At 44.1% G+C, this 20,101-nt stretch overlaps 1 protein-coding gene across 2 annotated transcripts in view; it reads left to right on the top strand.

Moving 5' to 3' along the window:
* PHLDA1 (pleckstrin homology like domain family A member 1) overlaps nucleotides 1–18,872 on the top strand; it is a 28,450-nt gene extending 9,578 nt beyond the window's left edge. For both annotated transcript variants that reach the window (XM_077265297.1, XM_077265296.1), the window contains one exon: nucleotides 15,222–18,872. The gene's annotated coding sequence lies outside the window, so the exon portion shown is untranslated. The remainder of the gene's footprint in view (nucleotides 1–15,221) is intronic.
* Nucleotides 18,873–20,101: the final 1,229 nt, after the last annotated feature.

Genomic DNA, 20,101 nt, shown 5'->3' with positions numbered 1-20,101 from the left:
AATGCTGGTGTGTGTGTGTTATAAATGCTGGTGTGTATGTGTTATAAATGCTGGTGTGTGTGTGTTATAAATGCTGGTGTGTGTGTTATAAATGCTGGTGTGTGTGTTATAAATGCTGGTGTGTGTGTTATAAATGCTGGTGTGTGTGTGTTATAAATGCTGGTGTGTGTGTGTTATAAATGCTGGTGTGTGTGTGTGTTATAAATGCTGGAGTGCATGTGTTATAAATGCTGGTGTGTGTGTGTGTTATAAATGCTGGTGTGTATGTGTTATAAATGCTGGTGTGTGTGTTATAAATGCTGGTGTGTGTGTTATAAATGCTGGTGTGTGTGCTCAGTGTCTCTACAACAATGCTTGGAATTGTAAAACCCAGGAGTGCCTGAATGATTCACTTGATACTTTCCTTCCCGGTGGTAAACAATGCCAGATTGCATGTTATTTTTATCCACATTCGGGCTGTTGTTAAATATTAGCTTTTGACTTCAAAGCTTCAGATAAACTACAGGTCGTATAACGATCTCATATAATGATGTAATGATGACATCATCGATGGTTTCGGCAGATAACGCTATCAGTTCTTTTCATCTAAGTGTTGTGCTGTCAGGGTGATGAAGTTGTGAACTATAGGCATCCATGCACATTAGATTAAAGGGATATTAGAGACCTACGTCAAAATCCAAAATGCCTGTAGGATTCATAAGCAGTTCAGGTGTGATCATTTCTATACCAGAACATCATTATTTGCAGGTAAACACAGCTCTCATCTTTGTTCACGTCCTGATAATGTATGTTTCTTGTCTTACAAACTACACTTCCGATGAGTCTTTTCTGGGTGAGCAGTAACCACCAATTATGGCTGTTTACATCAGTTCATGTAAAGAACATGCTTACAACTGTTTTCCATTTATTGTGAAGCAAACAACAAATATGACAAAATAACTGACAACTTCAGTGTGCATAACTAACCTCCCTAAAGTCAGTACTTTGTAGATCCTCTTTTTTTACTGCAATTACAGCTGCAGGTCACTTTGCCTCTGTTATTTTTGCCCAGTCCTCCAAAGGAAAACTGCTCTAGCTTCTTCAAGTTAGATGATTTCCTCTGGTTAAAAGTAATCTTCAAGTCTGACCACAGATTCTCATTTAGATTAATATCTGGGCTTTGACGAGGCCGCTCCAAAACATTTACACGTCTCCCCATAAACCACTCGAGTGTTGCTTTAGGAGTATGCTTTGGGTCATTGTCTTGTTGGAAGGTGAACCTCCATCCCAGTCTCACTGACAGAGTGAAACAGATTTTGCTCAAGAATATCCCTGTATTTCACACCATCCATCTAAGGCTACGTTCACATTTGCGTTGTGCGCCGCAGCGTCGGCAACGCAACGCACAACGCAAACAAAAACGCAGCAAAACGCATGCACAACGCTGCGTTTTGCGCCGCATGCGTCCTTTTTTTGGTTGATTTTGGACGCAGCAAAAATGCAACTTGCTGCGTCCTCTGCGCCCGGACGCGTGTGCCGCAGTGACGCATGCGTCGCAAAACGCAAGTGCAACGCATGTCCATGCGCCCCCATGTTAAATATAGGGGCGCATGACGCATGCGGCGACGCTGCGGCGCCCGACGCTGCGGCGCAGACCGCAAATGTGAACGTAGACTTACCCTCAACTCAGACCATTTTCACTGTCCCTGCTGCAAAAAACATCCCCACAGCATGATGCTGCTACCACATTGTTTCACTGTAGGGATGGTGTTTTTAGGGTGAAGAGCTGTGTTGGTTTAGCGCCAGACACAGCACTTACCTTAGTGGCCAAAAGTTAAATTTTGGTTTCATCTGACCACAGCACCTTCCTCTATAAATTTGTGGAGTCTCCCACGTCTTTTGGCAAACTCAAAGCGTACCTTAAAATTTTTGTGTGTAAGTAAATCCCTTTTTTTCTGCCCACACTTACATGAAGGCCACCTCTATGGAGTGTATGGCTTATTGTGGTTGTATGGACAAATACTCTAGTCTCTGCTTGGGAACTCTGCAGTGCCTTGTCACGAGGGTGTCATGTTCCCCTGGAAGACCTGGCGTTAGACAGTAGCGTCTGGTAATGGATCGCAGGTCTTCTTTAGAGATGGGGTGATTTGTGTCCCATATTAAATGGATTTAGTTTCTTCTGGTGCTGAAGAGGTTAACAACCCTTACTATGCTGGTCAAAAACATGCAGATCGCTTTCAGCTGCTTCTTATCTGGTCATTATGTCTTCCTGTGTGAACCGGTCAGACCTTCTTGTCCTTACTGGTGAAAGATTATTTTTCCTGTGCTGTGTTCTAAAACTTAAGTTGTTGGAATAGCGTTGTTGTAGAAGTGTTCTGTGGTTTGCTGTCGTATGTTTCTGCTTTTCTCCTGGTCCCCATTCCCATTTAGTTTATTCCTCCCTGTCCCTATTCTCCCTGTTGTTGGTTATTGCTTTTGTATGATAGAGGTTTTCTGTTATCCCTGTTTTGTCTTTGTGTCTTGTTTACCTTACATTTCTCTCCCATACCTCATGGGGTGGGGGAGGGGAAAGATCAGGGTGTAACAGGAGCATAGTAAGGTTGGAGACTCAGGCTTCTCTACTTTCAAGAGTATCTCCAGGACAGGCATAGTTAGGGTCCCAGTTCCCGTGACAGTTTAAGGGCATCTCTTCCTTACCAAAGACTTTCACAGCGTGACATTTCCTATGGTTACCTTTTGTCTCTGTGCTGCCTCTCTGATTAATGTCCTCCTTGCCCAGCCTGAGAGTTTTCGTTGGCAACCCTCTCTTGGCAGGTTTGTTGTGTTCTTTCCATTTAATGATAATGGATTTGATGGTGCTCCAGGGGATCATCAGAGATTGGGATTTTTTTTTTAACCCAACCCTGACTTGTACTTCTCAACAACTTTGTCCCTGACTTGTTTGGAGATCTCCTTGGTCTTCATGGTGTTGTTTGGTTAGTGGTGTCTCTTGCTTAATGGTGTTGCAGCCTCTGAGGCCTTTCAGAAAAGGTGTGTATCTACTGACAGTCACTGTGACACTTGCACGCAGGTGGACTTCCTTTCACTAACATGTGACTTAGGTAATTGCTTGCATCAGAAGTTCTCAGGGGCTTCATAGCAAAAGGAGTGAATATATATGCACATGCTAATTTTTAGTTACTTGATCCCATAAATGTAATTTATGTCTATTTTTCTCACTTCACCAACGTAGACTATTTAGTGCTGATTAGTGATGAGCGAGTGTACTCATTACTCGAGATTTCTCGAGCACGCTCGGGTGTCCTCCGAGTATTTTTTAGTGCTCAGAGATTTAGTTTTCATCGCAGCAGCTGAATGATTTACAGCTATTAGCCAGCTTGATTACATGTGGGGATTCCCTAGCAACCAGACAACCCCCACATGTACTTATGCTGGCTACCAGATGTAAATCATGCAGCTGCATCAACAAAAACTAAATCTCCGAGCACTTACAAATACTTGGAACCCCCCCCGAGCATGCTCTGGAAATCTCGAGCAACGAGTATACTCTCTCATCACTAGTGCTGATGCATCATACACAAATCGGATTACAACACTGGTTGTAATGTAACAAAATCTGTAAAAAGTCATGGGGGTGAATACTTTCGCAAGACACTGTATCATAATTGCTAAGCCTGTAATTGTCGTATGTAGTTGGTTATATTACAGCAATATTTGACTGTAACAAGCCACCTAGATAAGCCTTTTGATTAAGTCCAAAGCATTCACAGAAAAATGGTTCACACCTCCACAGAGAACAGGAGTACATAGGGAACCTGTCACATTGCTATATGTAGTCTGTGGTCAGCCTGGTATAGAGAGGAAGAAGCAGAGCAGAATGATATATAGGTTTGTTGGAAAATATTCCGTATTTATTTCGTGCCATAATCTAAAGTATTTTCTAATTTACTTGAATTAAAAAATTCCCTAACTACACCATCAAACTGCTTTTCTAATTTGTTTTTTTCACGACGCTTTGTTTGAGAATAGCAGTGCATGCTGCCGCAGCGTTTACCCCTCCCTGGAACGTATTGTCATCAGTGACGCTTGTTTCGGGGTCCGGGCTAGTCACTGCACAATGACAGCGCACACTCTGATGCCAGCTCAGATCATCAGCAACGAGCCAGCCACAAAGCGCGGTGTTAGAATAGCAGGCGCAGTGAGACCAGTGACATCACTTGTGGGAGCAGCATCGGGTGTCTGCACATCGGATATTCTGACAACAGTGACTAGCCCAGCCCCTGAAACAAGCATCACCGATGACTCTACTTTTCAGGGAGGGGACAGGGGCCGTGGCAGTGACTGCAACCTCTGCCCCCCAATGACAATTTGTTTGAGTATCCCAGCATGCACTGCTATTCTCAAACAAAGCATCGTCAATAATGAAGTGTGGGAAGAAAAGAAAAGAATTAGGAAAGCACTTATAGTGTAGTTACTGAATTTTTAATTCAAGTATATTAGAAAATAGTTCAGAATATGTCACTAAATAGCTAGGAGTTTAGAATGAAAATTACTTTATTTTTGAATCACCCCTTTAAAGGGCCACTGTCACCCCCTCCAGCCGTTATAAACTAAAAGAGCCACCTTGTGCAGCAGTAATGCTGCATTCTAACAGGGTGGCTCTTTTAGTTTTTGGTGGTTGTATTACCAAAATAAAGCGTTTTATATTTTCGGCAAAATACCTGTCTCTAGCCAGGGAGGCAGGTCCTCACTCCCCAGCTTGAACCGCTACTCTGCCGACACTCACATCTTCAGGGGCTTTCGGCGCCGCCCCCTCAGCGCTGTTTACCCATGAAATCCGGCGCCTGCGCTGTGTATCGCTGTTTGGTGCAGGCGCAGAGAGCTCTGGCCGTCTGACGTTACAGCCAGGCTTGCAGACTGCGCCTGTGCGGCCACCCACTTTGGTAATCCCAGCCCCGCAGTGTGTTATGCATTATGCAGAGTGCGGGGCTGGGATTCACAAGCAGGGCGGCCGCACAGGCGCAGTCTGCAAGCCTGCATCGGAGGTCAGACGGCCAGAGCTCACTGCGCCTGCACCAGACAGTATTACACAGCGCAGGCGCCGGATTTCATGCGAAAACAGCGCGGAGGGGGCGGCGCCGAAAGCCCCTGAAGATGTGAGTGACGACAGAGTAGCGGCTCAAGCTGGGGAGTGAGGACCTGCCTCCCTGGCTAGAGACAGGTATTTTGCCGAAAATATAAAACGCTTTATTTTGGTAATACAAGCACCTAAAACTAAAAGAGCCACCCTGTTAGAATGCAGCATTACTGCTGCACAAGGTGGCTCTTTTAGTTTATAACGGCTGGAGGGGGTGACAGTGGCCCTTTAATGCTTGTTTGCCCCATTTCTATTACATGATCCTAGGTCTCATTCCTCATACATTTTGTTGGCTGTTTTCAGGAAGAACGGGGGACAAGCAGGTAGGTACTGTTTTGTATTGGTGGTGTCCTGTCTATGTCATGTGAGTGTTCAGGTATGACGCCGAGGTAAAAGGCATGAGACCACTGAGCCCGGTGATTGCCGTGGTCTTGTGATGGCGATGGGACATCACCAATATAGGAGCCTGCGGGGAGCAGCACAGAGGTGACTCTGGAGTGGAAGGGGCACAGGTCACAGTCTATTTTGTTATTTGACAGCATTACTTGACTTTTCCTGAATTTCTCCTGAAAATAGACAACCTCTTTAAATAAATGGACCACCCCAACGAGTGCTTAGCCGTCTGTGTACAGGAACGATATAGCAGTGGTGGATACATCCTTTCCCTAAATTGCTGCATGTTCACCCTTCATATCTCTAATCAAACACCTCGGAGGGCATTCATGGAAGACTATTACTCGCTCTGCCTCTTGATGTAATGGCAGTTGACAGAACAGAATGTTGCTAGTGGACTTGGGTATATTTCATTAAATTCATGCCCTCACTGTCAAAGGGTTATTCTCATGATCATAGCTTCTGGAGCCCACTGCTGCCAAGCCTCATGGCTTCCCGCTTGCCAGAGGCGGTGCACTCTTGATGATTGACACTTCTCACCAGCGGCATGGCTGAATTGCTTACTAGAACTGTGTACTCTCTCATGCTGCAAATAGACAGTTTTGCCTCTGAAGCATTGGAGGAACGCAGGGTCTCTAAAAGTGGTTCTAGTGATCTACGTAGATTCAAAGCAGTGCTTACAAGCTCAAGAGTAAAGAGCTTGCAAATGCACACTCCTTTTCTAGGAAACCAATAAGTGGTATATAATAAAATTAAAATCCCTTTGTTATTTAGAATGGATAGGATTTTTTAAGAAGTAGAAACAAGCAACTTTGAGGTTTATGGCATACTTAACTGCCATTCCCGGAGCAGACAATGGCAAATCCTCCCAGCATACAGTACTGTGAGGCTTTTAGAGATTGCAGAGACCTTGACACACAGTCCTGGGTCTCGCAGATCCGTCCTATAACTGGCCAGCAGTTGACGTTGGCGTGCATGTGACCGGGGGCACAAGGCAGTGGTGTCATGCACTTTCCCGTTGCACGATGAAGTCAGCTGCTGGCTTCACTATAGGACATCACGCCGCGTGGGAGCTGAGGGAAGGTGAGTATTTTTTTTTTTTTTAACTCAATGGCCACACCACTACATGTATGAAGATAGCCTGTGCATTATACTATATGGATGACTACAGGTTGTGCATTATACTTTATGGATGACTATGGGTTGCGCATTATACTTTATGGATGACGTTATATTTTTTGGATGATGCAAGCTGTCAGCTTGCCTTTAAATTATTACAGAAAATGAAGTATTTTTCCCAGAAAATTAGCATTTACACGTTTTGTTATACACATGTTTATTTCATTTGTGTGCATCAGAGCAACACAAAATAATAGATTCAAATGAGCCAGACAAAATTGTTGGCATCCTCAACTTGATACTTGGTTTCAAACCCTTTGGAATAAATAACTTAATCAATTACTTCCTATAACCATCAGCAAGCATCTTACACCTCTCAACTAAAATTTTCAACCACTCTTCTTTCGCAAACCACTCCAGATCTCTCATATGTGAAGGGTGCCTTCTCCCAACACCAATTTTAAGATCTCTCCACATGTCTTCAATGGGAGTTAGATCCAGGCTCACTTCTGGGCACTGCAGGAGTCGGACTCTCCAACACTTTGTTTCCATTATCTTCAGATTTCATGATGCCTTGCAAACAGTCAAGGCCCCAAGTGACAGGGGCAGCAAAACAACTTCAAAACATCTTTAAAACTCCACCATATTTGACTTTAGGTACTGTGTTCTTTTCTCATTCCATTTCTGAAAAAAAATAGAATGATATTCTTTAAAAAAAAAAAGCTCTATCTTGGTCTCATCTGTGTACAAGACGCTTTCTCTGAAGGATTTTAGCTTAATCGCTTACATTTTGGCAAACTGCAGTCTAGCTTTTTTATGTCTATGTCAGCGGTGGGGTTCTCCTGGGTGTCCTGCAATCGTTTAAATATCGACGGGTAGTTTGCACTGACACTTGTGCACCCTGAGCCTGCAGGAAAGCTTGTATTTCTTTGGAACTTGATTGAGGCTGCTTCTCCAACATCCGGACTATCCTGCGTTGCAACCTTTAGTCAATTTTTCTCTGTCGTTCACGTGTGGGGAGACTAGCTACAGTGCCATGGGTTGTAAACTTCCTTTTTTATGTTGCGCACCGTGGACAAAGGAACATCAAGATCTCTGGATACGAAATTGTAACCTTGATATTGTTGATATGTTTCAACAATTTTCTTTCTCAAGTTCTCATCTTCAGACAGTTCCCTTTTCTCATTCCCTTCTCCCGTTCTCCCTTCTCCCATTTTTATCTGTTTTCAGGTTTAACTTTCATATTGCCCACACCTGTTACTTGCCACCAGTGAGTTTGAACAAGCATCACATGCTTGAAACAAAGTTAGTTTCCCACAATTTTGGAATGGCCAACAATTTCATCCTGCCCATTTTTGGAGTTTTGTGTGAAGTTATGTCCAATTTGCCTTTTTTATCCTTTTTTGTGTGTTCCAACACAGTCAACGGAAATGAACATGTGAATAACAAAACGTATGTATGTATGAATGTATATGAATATAATATATTTATTCAGGATGGGGCATTGGGGGGGGGTGCGGTCCAAATATTGCATGGGGCCCATGATACTCTAGTTACGCCACTGATTACTCAGTTATGTAAGCACATACAGTGAGTACGGAAAGTATTCAGACCCCTTTTTCACTCTTTGTTTCATTGCAGCCATTTGGTAAATTCAGAAAAGTTCATTTTTTTCTCATTAATGTACACTCTGCACCCCATCTTGACTGAAAAAAACAGAAATGTAGAAATGTTTGCATATTTATTAAAAAAGAAAAACTGAAATATCACATGGTCATAAGTATTCAGACCCTTTTGCTCAGACACTCATATTTAAGTCACATGCTGTCCCTTTCCTTGTGATCCTCCTTGAGATGGTTCTTCTTCATTGGAGGCCAGCTGTGTTTAATTAAACTGATAGGACTTGATTTGGAAAGGCACACATCTGTCTATATAAGACCTCATAGCTCACAGTGCATGTCAGATCAAATGAGAGTCATGAGGTCAAAGGAACTGGCCAAGGAGCTCAGAGACAGAATTGTGGCAAGGCACAGATCTGGCCAAGGTTACAAAAGAATTTCTGCAGTACTCAAGGTTCCTAAGAGCACAGTGGCCTCCATAATCTTTAAATGGAAGAAGTTTGGGACCACCAGAAGTCTTCATAGACCTGGCCGTCCAGCCAAACTGAGCAATCGTCAGAGAGAGCCTTGGTGAGAGAGGTAAAGAAGAACCCCAAGATCACTGTGGCTGAGCTCCAGAGATGCAGTAGGGAGTAGTGTTGAGCATTCCGATACCGCAAGTATCGGGTATCGGACGATACTTGCGGTATCGGAATTCCGATACCGAGATCCGATACTTTTGTGGTATCGGGAATCGGAATCGGAAGTTCCCAGTGTATGGTTTCCAGGGTCTGAAGGAGAGGAAACCCTCCTTCAGGCCCTGGGATCCATATCCATGTAAAAAATAAAGAATTAAAATAAAAAATATTGATATACTCACCTCTCCGGAGGCCCCTGGACATCACAGCTGGTAACCGGCAGCCTGCTTTGCTTAAAATGAGCGCGTTCAGCACCTTCCATGACGTCACAGCTTCTGATTGGTCGCATGCCGCTCATGTGACCGCCACGCGACCAATCACAAGCCGTGACGTAATTCTCAGGTCCTAAATTCCTAGAATTCGGAATTTAGGACCTGAGAATGACGTCACGGCTTGTGATTGGTCGCGTGGCGGTCACATGAGCGGCACGCAACCAATCAGAAGCCGTGACGTCATGGAAGGCCCTAAACGCGCTCATTTTAAGCAAAGAAGGCTGCCGGTTACCAGCGGTGATGTCCAGGGGCCTCCGGAGAGGTGAGTATATCAATATTTTTTATTTTAATTCTTTATTTTACACAGTAATATGGATCCCAGGGCCTGAAGGAGAGTTTCCTCTCCTTCAGACCCTGGGAACCATCAGGATACCTTCCGATACTTGGTGTCCCATTGACTTGTATTGGTATCGGGTATCGGTATCGGCGATATCCGATACTTTTCGGGTATCGGCCGATACTATCCGATACCGATACTTTCAAGTATCGGACGGTATCGCTCAACACTAGTAGGGAGATGTGAGAAAGTTCCACAAAGTCAACTATCATTGCAGCCCTCCACCAGTCGGGCTTTTATGGCAGAGTGGCCCGACGGAAGCCTCTGCTCAGTGCATAGAGTTTGCTAAAAACACATGAAGGACTCCCAGACTCTGAGAAATAAGATTCTCTGGTCTGATGTGATGAAGATAGACCTTTTTGGTGATAATTCTAAGTGGTATGTGTGGAGAAAACCAGGCACTGCTCATCACCTGCCCAGTACAATCCCAACAGTGAAACATGGTGGTGGCAGCATCATGCTATGGGGGTGTTTTTCAGCTGCTGGGACAGGATGACTGGTTGCCATTGAAGGAAACATGAATGCGGCCAAGTACAGAGATATCCTGGATGATAACCTCTTCCAGAGTGCTCTGGACCTCAGACTTGGCCGAAGGTTCACCTTCCAACAAGACAATGACCCTAAGCACACAGCTAAAATAACAAAGGAGTGGCTTCAGAACAACTCTGTGACCATTCTTGACTGACCCAGCCAGAGCCCTGACCTAAACCCAATTGAGCATTTCTGGAGAGACCTGAAAATGGCTGTCCACCAACGTTCACCATCCAACCTGATGGAACTGGAGAGGATCTGCAAGGAAGAATGGCAGAGGATCCCCAAATCCAGGTGTGAAAAACTCGTTGCATCATTCCCAAGAAGACTCATGGCTGTACTAGCTCAAAAGGGTGCTACTCAATACTGAGCAAAGGGTCTGAATACTTATGACCATGTGATATTTTAGTTTTTCTTTTTTAGTAACTTTGCAAAAATTACTACATTTCTGTTTTTTCAGTCAAGATGGGGTGCAGAGTGTACATTAATGAGAAAACAAATGAACTTTTTTGAATTTACCAAATGGCTGCAATGAATCAAAGAGTGAAAAAGTTAAAGGGGTCTGAATACTTTCCGTACTGACTGTATGTCCAATTTATATCAATATTCATATTAATACTTTATGCAAGATGATATTCAATGTAATGTCATTCTAGTGTTTATGTCGTGGGACTTGTAAATGTCGAAAATAATGCTTCCATTGTAGAGAAATTTCTGCACTTTGTCGTAAGTCCATATAATTTTTGGACTCTCAAGGCATAGATGAATTTCTGGTTCCCTTTTTTTTTACTTTTCTGAGTTGTAGATTAATCCTGTGAAATTCTGAACTATAGACATTCACATGGCGTGCACAAGCTTGTATCATCCATACAAAGGGGAATTATTCTTCTAAATATAATTAATTCGATACACTGATACTTAGTACTACGTTTCTTCTAGTCCAGACATGCAAAATTGCTAAAATAACTTATTTCTATATTCTTCTATTTCACAAGTTTTGTTTGAGACTTAGAGAACTGACAATAAATTAACCCAATTGTCAGAATTCTTTTTTTACTGACTTCAGCAATTTGTATTGTGACCTAGGGCATAGTAGGGTCAAGTGTAGATTTATGGTTATGAGTGACCAGCAGTGTCCCTGCGAAGTGCCAGCCATTAAATGATGAAGTACTGGTGAGATCCTGTGTGAGGTATTAGAGGGAAACTAGATGGAACGGAATTATGGTCTCTGTTCTACCTAAAGACCTAAATGTTGTCACACTCCTAAGTGCAAATTGTTTAGTGTTTAACTCATTTATCATCTAATTTATTTATTTATTTTAAATTCAGTGCCAATTAGTTTGATGATATCACTATCAGGGTCACTACGCTGTTTCTCAGAGTCCCAACACACGTTCTTGTCACCTAATCATGGAGTTAACTCACCACTAGGGGGAGCACAGTAGTTAAATTAATGAAGATTTAAAGGGAACTCGCCCAACTGAATACGTAGCCGAGTTGAGAATACAAGGTAATATATACCGGTACATGAATCGCCCAAAAGAGCTACTCCAGCCCTGGAAATCCTGCTCTAATTCCCCCCTTCATATATGCTAATGAGGCTGGAATACTAAGCAGTTTATCTAAGGGGTAAGATTTCTCCTTGTGGAGAGTGACATACCAGCTCTGGCTTGTCAAGGTAAGGAGGCTTATTCGCCGTGCAATGCTCCTCTGGGAAATTTAATATGCAAATTGCTTCTTCAGAGAAAAAGAGGACTTAAACTCTATAGCGCCATCTGTTGGAAGTAGTCATATTGTAAGACTCGTTAAAGGGGTGATTGTGACTTGTAGGATCAATACTTCCAACAGGTGGCGCTATAGGATTCAAGTCCTCTTTTTCTCTTAAGAGGCAATTTGCATAAGAAGTGCATCAGTATTCTCCACCCTCCTCTCCTTGATTGACAGCTCAGCCCATTACAGCATTAGATGTTTGACAACTCAACTCTCATCTAGCCAAATAGAAGAAGGTAATGTCGGGAAAGGAGCAATGAAGACTGGTATTTACTGTTCATCTGTCAATCCCTTTTTAGTATACACTTTTTTTTACTTTAACGCTTTGGGGTCATACTGGTATCAATTAACTTGTATTTTTATGCCTTATATGGCCATGTATTCTGTTTTGGGAAATTTTAAAGGTAACCTGTGGCATGTACATGCAGTCTGATCTGTAAACATCATGGCATAGAGATGAAGCTAAGCAGAATGAAATATAGGTTTGTTGAGAAAGAGTCAGTATTTTATTAATTGAAATCTTTGTTGTTTATATGCTGATGACTCCACAAGGTGGTCCTACTCAGTGATTGACACCGTGAGTCCTGAGGGTGGTCCTGCTCATTGATTGACACCGTGAGTCCAGAGGCTGGTCCTGCTCATTGATTGACACCGTGAGTCCCGAGGGTGGTCCTGCTCATTGATTGATACTGTGAGTCCAGAGGGTGGTCCTACTCATTGATTTTAACCGTAAGTCCAGAGGGTAGTCCTGCTCAGTGATTGACACAGTGAATCCAGAGGGTGGTCTGCTCAGTGATTGACACTGTGAGTCCCGAGGCTGGTCCTGCTCAGTGATTGACACCATGAGTCCAAAGGGTGGTCCTGCTCAGTGATTGAGACCATGAGTCCAGAGGGTGGTCCTGCTCAGTGATTGACACCGTGAGTCCAGAGGGTGGTCCTGCTCAATGATTGACACCGTGAGTCCCGAGGGTGGTCCTGCTCATTGATTGACACCGTTAGTCCAGAGGCTGGTCCTGCTCATTGATTGACACCGTGAGTCCCGAGGGTGGTCCTGCTCATTGATTGATACTGTGAGTCCAGAGGGTGGTCCTACTCATTGATTTTAACCGTAAGTCCAGAGGGTAGTCCTGCTCAGTGATTGACACAGTGAATCCAGAGGGTGGTTCTGCTCAGTGATTGACACTGTGAGTCCCGAGGCTGGTCCTGCTCATTGATTGACACTGTGAGTCCCGAGGCTGGTCCTGCTCAGTGATTGACACCGTGAGTCCAGAGGGTGGCCCTGCTCAGTGATTGACACCATGAGTCCAAAGGGTGGTCCTGCTCAGTGATTGAGACCATGAGTCCAGAGGGTGGTCCTGCTCAGTGATTGACACCGCGAGTCCAGAGGGTGGTCCTGCTCAATGATTGACACCGTGAGTCCAGAGGGTGGCCCTGCTCAGTGATTGACACCGTGAGTCCAGAGGGTGGCCCTGCTCAGTGATTGACACCATGAGTCCAAAGGGTGGTCCTGCTCAGTGATTGAGACCATGAGTCCAGAGGGTGGTCCTGCTCAGTAATTGACACTGTGAGTCCAGAGGGTGGTCCTGCTCAGTGATTGACACTGTGAGTCCAGAGGGTGGTCCTGCTCAATGATTGACACCGTGAGTCCAGAGGGTGGTCCTGCTCAGTGATTGACACCGTGAGTCCAGAGGGTGGCCCTGCTCAGTGCTTGACACCATGAGTCCAAAGGGTGGTACTGCTCAGTGATTGAGACCATGAGTCCAGAGGGTGGTCCTGCTCAGTGATTGACACTGTGAGTCCAGAGGGTGGTCCTGCTCAGTGATTGACATCGTGAGTCTGGAGGGTGGTCCTACTCATTGATTGACACCGTGAGTCCAGAGGGTGGTCCTGCTCAGTGATTGACACTGTGAGTCCAGAGGGTGATCCTGCTCAGTGATTGACACCATGATTCCAGAGGGTGGTCCTGGTCAGTGATTGACACTGTGAGTCCAGAGGGTGGTCCTGCTCAGTGATTGACACCATGATTCCAGAGGGTGGTCCTGGTCAGTGATTGACACCGTGAGTCTAGAGGGTGGCCCTGCTCAGTGATTGACACCGTGAGTCCAGAGGGTGGTCCTGCTCAGTGATTGACAGTGATCTCTGCATACAGTCTATCCGAGCAGCTCCTCCTGATCTCCAACATCCTGCCTACAGATCAGATTATTATGGGTTCCCTTTAAGTTGATTCCCGTACAAGGATTATTTCCATCTGAAACATTTTATACCATATCCACAGGGCGTAAATGTCTGGTAGATGTGAGTGCTAAGTCTGTGACCCGCTGTGCATTAATCGGTGGTTGTGTCTTTGCAGCTATCTCCATTTACTAGGGAGTTGGGACTATGGGAGCTCCAGAAATCGCCCAGTTGCTTTGGGAGACCCGCATGTATCAGTCATTTATGGCTTATCCTTTGGAATAACTGTCTAAGATAAGAATACCCCTTTTAATGTTGAATATTAAAAGCTTTATAAATCAACCAGAGGTGGATGCAAGCTGCCAAGCTGTCTTCTTCAGTCTATGACTGTGTGAATGAAAGCAGAGAGTTTTGAGGTCTATAAGATAAAACGCAGAAACCTAAAAATGATCCTAATCATCACAAAATGTTATGACCAAAGATATTTTTTACTTTAAGTAAACAACAGGATTGTGCACAGTAACCTACAGACAGTGTCATGTCGGCGCTGTTGTACTGATAACAATGAAACCTAGTGATGAAATCCGTCTTGCGGGCATGCGCCTGTGCTGCAACATGATATCATATGTAATATGTATTTAATTATTGTTTTTGATGATATAAATAAAAAAAAATCCATCTGAAAATGGCGCCAATCTCGCCTGCACAGTAGCAGCGCTGAGATCTGACCTAGCTGGGTGTCCTGTTACAGCTGCACACTGAAGGATAGGATACAAATGATTGACATGAAATGATTTCTCCAATATTCTTCACCAGTGCCGTCTATATTTGTTCTTTTCGGATTATGTAATGGTCTGGGCACCACATATGTGAAAGTAGAAAACGACTTTAATTTAATATTTAGTGACATTGATATCCTGAGATGTGGGGTGCAAGATGATCTTTTTAATTTTTACTCCGTCAGGTGTTTCCATTAATAAACATATGTTTATCAAAGCTGTAAAACTTGGAATATCTGAAGCCAAAAAGGAGAAGTAAGTAGGTCCACACAGCCGGTGGCTGATAGGTGCTGCTTGTGGATCGGGCAGCATGAATAGTGGTGGGAGTGATTACAGTCAAAATATGTAACGGAGCCGTAATTACTTACTGACATTACATGTACGGATATCGCAAAGTCTGCCTGTGTCTCTGATTACCTGTACTGCTGTTTTACAGGCTGAACTAACGACGCACTTTACTGGGTACCGGAAGTCTTTTGCTCAGCTCTTCCTACATTCAGTACCATGGATATGACTCTGCTGGACTAGGAGCATGAAGACGTGCGGGAATGTCTGCAATTATCCACGGACCACAGGGGACACAATGTACATTCACTTACTGTGTTCTATTTATTTCTTCCTTTCTTGCTATGTGCCAAACCTGACTGTATGAGGCGCTCAGTGCGATCATGTCTCGTCCGCGCCATCGTCTCCATTCTGAAAGGGTTAACGGATCCTCGCTTCCCCTAAGCAGCGGACAGGTTGCAGTTCTTTTGCTTTCTGTACTGTGGAGGACACAGACATTTCCTACCAAGATCTCTACCTGGGATTGAACCATATGAAATATTTATTTTTCCAGCCGAGTGACCCTGAAAGACAGCGGAAGATGAAAATCAAACAAAGGGATCTGATGGTTCTGTTAGGTCAGGCTGATAATTCCCGTCTGATCTGTTCTGCCTTTGTGCTGTCAACTGGATTTGCAGCTTTTAGCCGCTGTATATTTGTCGCCATATGCAGCTTCTGTTAGCTGTGTAATGGATGAGCGCACTCCACAGATGACTGCTCCATGTACACGTGTCATCCTTGGGTACCTCCATTTTTTCAAAGGGTTGTCCAACTTTTGGGACATATTTTTTTCCTTACTCAAAAATCCATGCATTCAACTGGGTTTCCTTAAAAAGTTTCACCAATTACCTCCCATAGCCTACTGTGTTACTCTAGTGCTGGCTGCAGAATGAGCTAACTGAGGAGCCATCATGGAACTCATCTTGACAGGCCAACTCTTTTTTAGGCCTTTTTTACCCTTCTTATGACCACATCAAAGTTCAAGGTGCAGGGAAAACACAAAGCCTGTAAAAGCAACACAGTGAAAAGGTTTTTTTAATGAAAGTAGACAACCCTTTTATAGAATAAAATCATCATAAAGTAAAATCTGAGTGTAAGGAAAAACCCATAATAAACCTCTTCATACATAGACTGTTATAAGGGTATTACAGTTTGAACACATTGAATTAGAATAACGGGCCTCCTCCTGGTTGCTGAAGAGATCTACTATAGGAAAATCCAACAAATGGTGCTAAAGGGAATCTGTCAGGACTATTTTACTACCGTCCGGAACTAGTACATGGCTGTCCACTGTTTTTCTGATTAATTGTCATATGGCTTTTACAGGGAATCTTCACCAGGTTTTTGCTACCCTATGTGAGAGCAGCGTGATGTAGAGGCAGAGAGCCTGATTCCAGTGATGTATCACTTAGAGGGCTGCTTGCTTCAGTTTACATAAAAGTGATGTCATCTTCTACAGATCTACCAGTTCTTCCAATACTGAGCTCTGTATAACTCCGCCCACATCTCTGATTGGCATTTTTCTGCCAATGTACAGTAAGCTGCCAATCAGTGGTGGGGGCGGGGTTGCACAGAGCTCATGAATATGGAGGACTATATGGCAGCAGGTTTGCTAGTCCGCTACTGATAATCTCTTGCTGATAAAAGATTGGTTTTATTAAATCTACAGCAAGCAGCCCAGTAAGTGACACATTGCTGTAATCTGTCCCTACATTGTGCTGCTCTCATATTAGGTGGCAAAATTACTCTAGTAAGATTGGCGAGACAGGTTCCCTTTAAGCTGCTGAAGTTTAGATTTCACAACACGCACAGAAAAAGCTGCTTACGATTTCCAGATTTCCTGGGAAAAAAACAATGCATGATTTTTACAACCGGAGGGAGTAGTGCTGACAATCTCCCTTTTTGTGTGGGGGAGGGGGCTAAGGGCTTCTTCTAGTTGTTTTTTTATCCAGTCCCTGTATCTATATTTTGTAAGTTCTTTAAGGACTTGTTCAGACTTGGGATTTCATAGTGTGCGCTATTTTAGCACATCAGCTGTTTGCAGATCTCACAGCGGCCAGAAGAAATGGCAAGTGGAGCCGCAGCAGCACGCCTAGACTGTTGTGCTTCAGTGGTAGCTGGGCTGCAGTACCTGAGAATGGCCACTACACTATGTATGGAGCTGTGGTGTACTGACTCCATCCATGCTGTACATCTGGCGCCTGTAGGACCTGGTAGCGGCTGATCGGTACGGGTGCTGACTATCGGACCCCCATGGGTGCTGACTATCAGACCCCCATGGGTGCTGACTATCGGACCCCCACGGGTGCTGACTATCGGACCCCCACTGATGATCTATCCTAAGGACAAGTCATTAAAGTCCTGGGCAACCTCTTTCAATTGTTAAGCTGCAAGGTTTCCCTATGGGGACATCTTTGTAGCCCGTCCTGGTCCGGTGTCGGTGATGTGGTCACCCTCAATGGATACCTTTGTACAGTCTCCGCTTGTATTGTACTTATACTGCCTTCCGATCATTTCTTGTATGTCCTTCTCCCAAGAGACGACCTTATACTGGATTGTCCCATGAGAGATCCTATTTGGAGAAACCTTTTAGGTGCAAATTTTGCAAATCCCCTAAATAATGTTTCTCTGTTAAAAATGAAGTGTAAATGTCCATTTGTTGCCTTTGTATTTGCTGCATTAAGTCTTTGGGATCTGAATAATGTCCTTGTATATAGGGTTTTTTTCTGAGTTGTCTTTTTGTAGGAATGTGATGCCTGGTCATATATTTTGTTTTCTCTGCAGTATAATCAGATTTGGGGGGTTTTTTGTCACCATTTTCCAAATATTTAGCCAAAAAGCTACATTTTTGCTACGATTTTGGGAAAAACATGTTAAAATCATAACCTGGCTGCAATGAATACGCTCTCAAGACGGCACACATTGAGAGATACAGACCTAGGAATCCAATTACGACCTGGAAATGGTGTCGTTCCTCAATATATGGATTATTTTTCACTACAGTGCGGTCTTTAGCTAATATTATCAGAGGGATTATGAACAGTGCCAGTAACCATGGAACACTGAGCCATTTACAGTGTCTCAGGCAGCAAAGGGCAGAAATCTGGACGGCACATGTTTTCCGGGGCTGCGTCCTGTGCTGGCTCGGTGCTGTGTTGTGAAGAATGGGGTCATACACTTGATCCGTGCTGATGTCACCAGATCGGCACATGAAGGGCACCAAGTATGACTCCGACTTCCTCTCGTCTGTGGATTTGGGCTCCGTCGTGTGTCTCGGATGTCCTAGCTCACTGACTGGGGAACTGAAGATAGTCGGCCAGCGGGGGGGTAGATGTCTGACTCACAGGTTCCATCCGTAGGTCTTTCCCAGACCTGTGCAATATATCATGTATCAAATATACGGAAATCATAAGGAAAATGATCACACAGTGGAGGACATAATATATGTAATCAAACACTACATGACATACTGTAAGCGCAGGAGTAACTTGGACAGAAGCACGATTACTGTGATATCTGATTAATGCATGACGGCCTGGTACATCAGGTATCCTGACTGTGAGAGACCCTGTGCCATTCGTTTTATATTATGCAAATTAGGGGGATATGCAAATGAGAGACTCTTAAAGCTGCAATCATCTGCCTAATGTTCCATCATGTCGCCGTCATCGTTGCCACTGCGTGTGTAAATATCTGAGAGATGTGATTTATTTTTTAAAAGACATTCCATTTCAATAAACTACCAATGGAAATTATCTTTTTATTTCGACTAATGGCTGATTATTTCAAAATGGAACTATAGAGAAATCTGGGTTACCGGCTCTATAAAATACTTTGCTGGCGGACACTCGGGTGAGAATGGTGGGATAAACCTTTGGCGGTCTCCTCCTTGCTGGTAGCATTTCTGTATTTGTCCAGAGCAGAAACTTTCTTTAGGCTCGCTCAACCGGGAGCAAAGGAGATGGGGCTGGTCCTCAGATCGGTTCAGGATCCCATAGACGCTGCAGACATTGTTGGAATAGTGAATAGCCACATAAAATGACTAGAACTGTAGCACAAGACTCGTATTGATTTGAAAGGAGAGCGAATTAAAGTGGGTCTTACTAGACATTAAAAAAACTGCTGCATGTCAGAACTCTGGGTACATGGAGAACAGGCTGCATATCGTAGATGTAGGATTTGTGCTGGAAGAGTTTACAACGGTCTATATGCAAATTGCCTCTTCAGAGAAAAAGAGGACTTGAACTCTATAGCGCCACATATTGGAAGTAGCGATCCTACAAGTCACAATCAACTCTTTAACGAGTCTTGCAATATGACTTAGGATAAGAGCCAAATCAGTATCTCAATTCGTATACAAACTACAGTTCTAGTGAGAAATCTTGGAACATTTGGAGCTTATAATGTACCAAGCAAAGAATGGACCCTTTCACGTTAAACTACCCTGGCAGATTTATTTTACTAATTGTGACAATTTCCAAGATTTTCCCTTTTTAGGGTTTGTTGTTTTCTCCTACCAACAGCACCGCCCTTGTTCACGGGTTGTGTCTGGTTTTGCAACAGTTCCAATCAGGTTGTCCTACATTGTCATTTACCCCTCCACCTGCCAGTTTATTCCAGATTGTGCGTCTCTGTTGCGTTTAGTTTCCAATTAAAGCACTCCTGCCATTATACTTAAAGGGACTTGGTCAGCACACATTTGACTACACCTTCCCACCTGCTTGGTTTCCAGCTATCTCCACCCTTCTCTGTCTCTATCAGGCCTGAGCTGTCAGGCAAATGCTGCAATATCATCGGCCATGGCTGGAGACCACGATCTGCCCCCGCCACCGATCCACAGCCCCTGTCCTGTCCTGTGCTCTGCTCCCCTCCGTCCTCCTGTTTGCTCCCCCGCAGTCCGATCTCACCCCCCCCCCGCTGTCCAATCCCACCCCCGCATACTTACCGTCCTCCGGTGTCCGTCCGTCTTCTGCATGGGCCGGCAAATTAATT

This window comes from Ranitomeya variabilis, chromosome 5, assembly GCF_051348905.1.
Source record: "Ranitomeya variabilis isolate aRanVar5 chromosome 5, aRanVar5.hap1, whole genome shotgun sequence".
Classification (NCBI taxonomy): domain Eukaryota; kingdom Metazoa; phylum Chordata; class Amphibia; order Anura; family Dendrobatidae; genus Ranitomeya; species Ranitomeya variabilis.
This window is presented reverse-complemented; position numbering and strand designations above follow the sequence as displayed.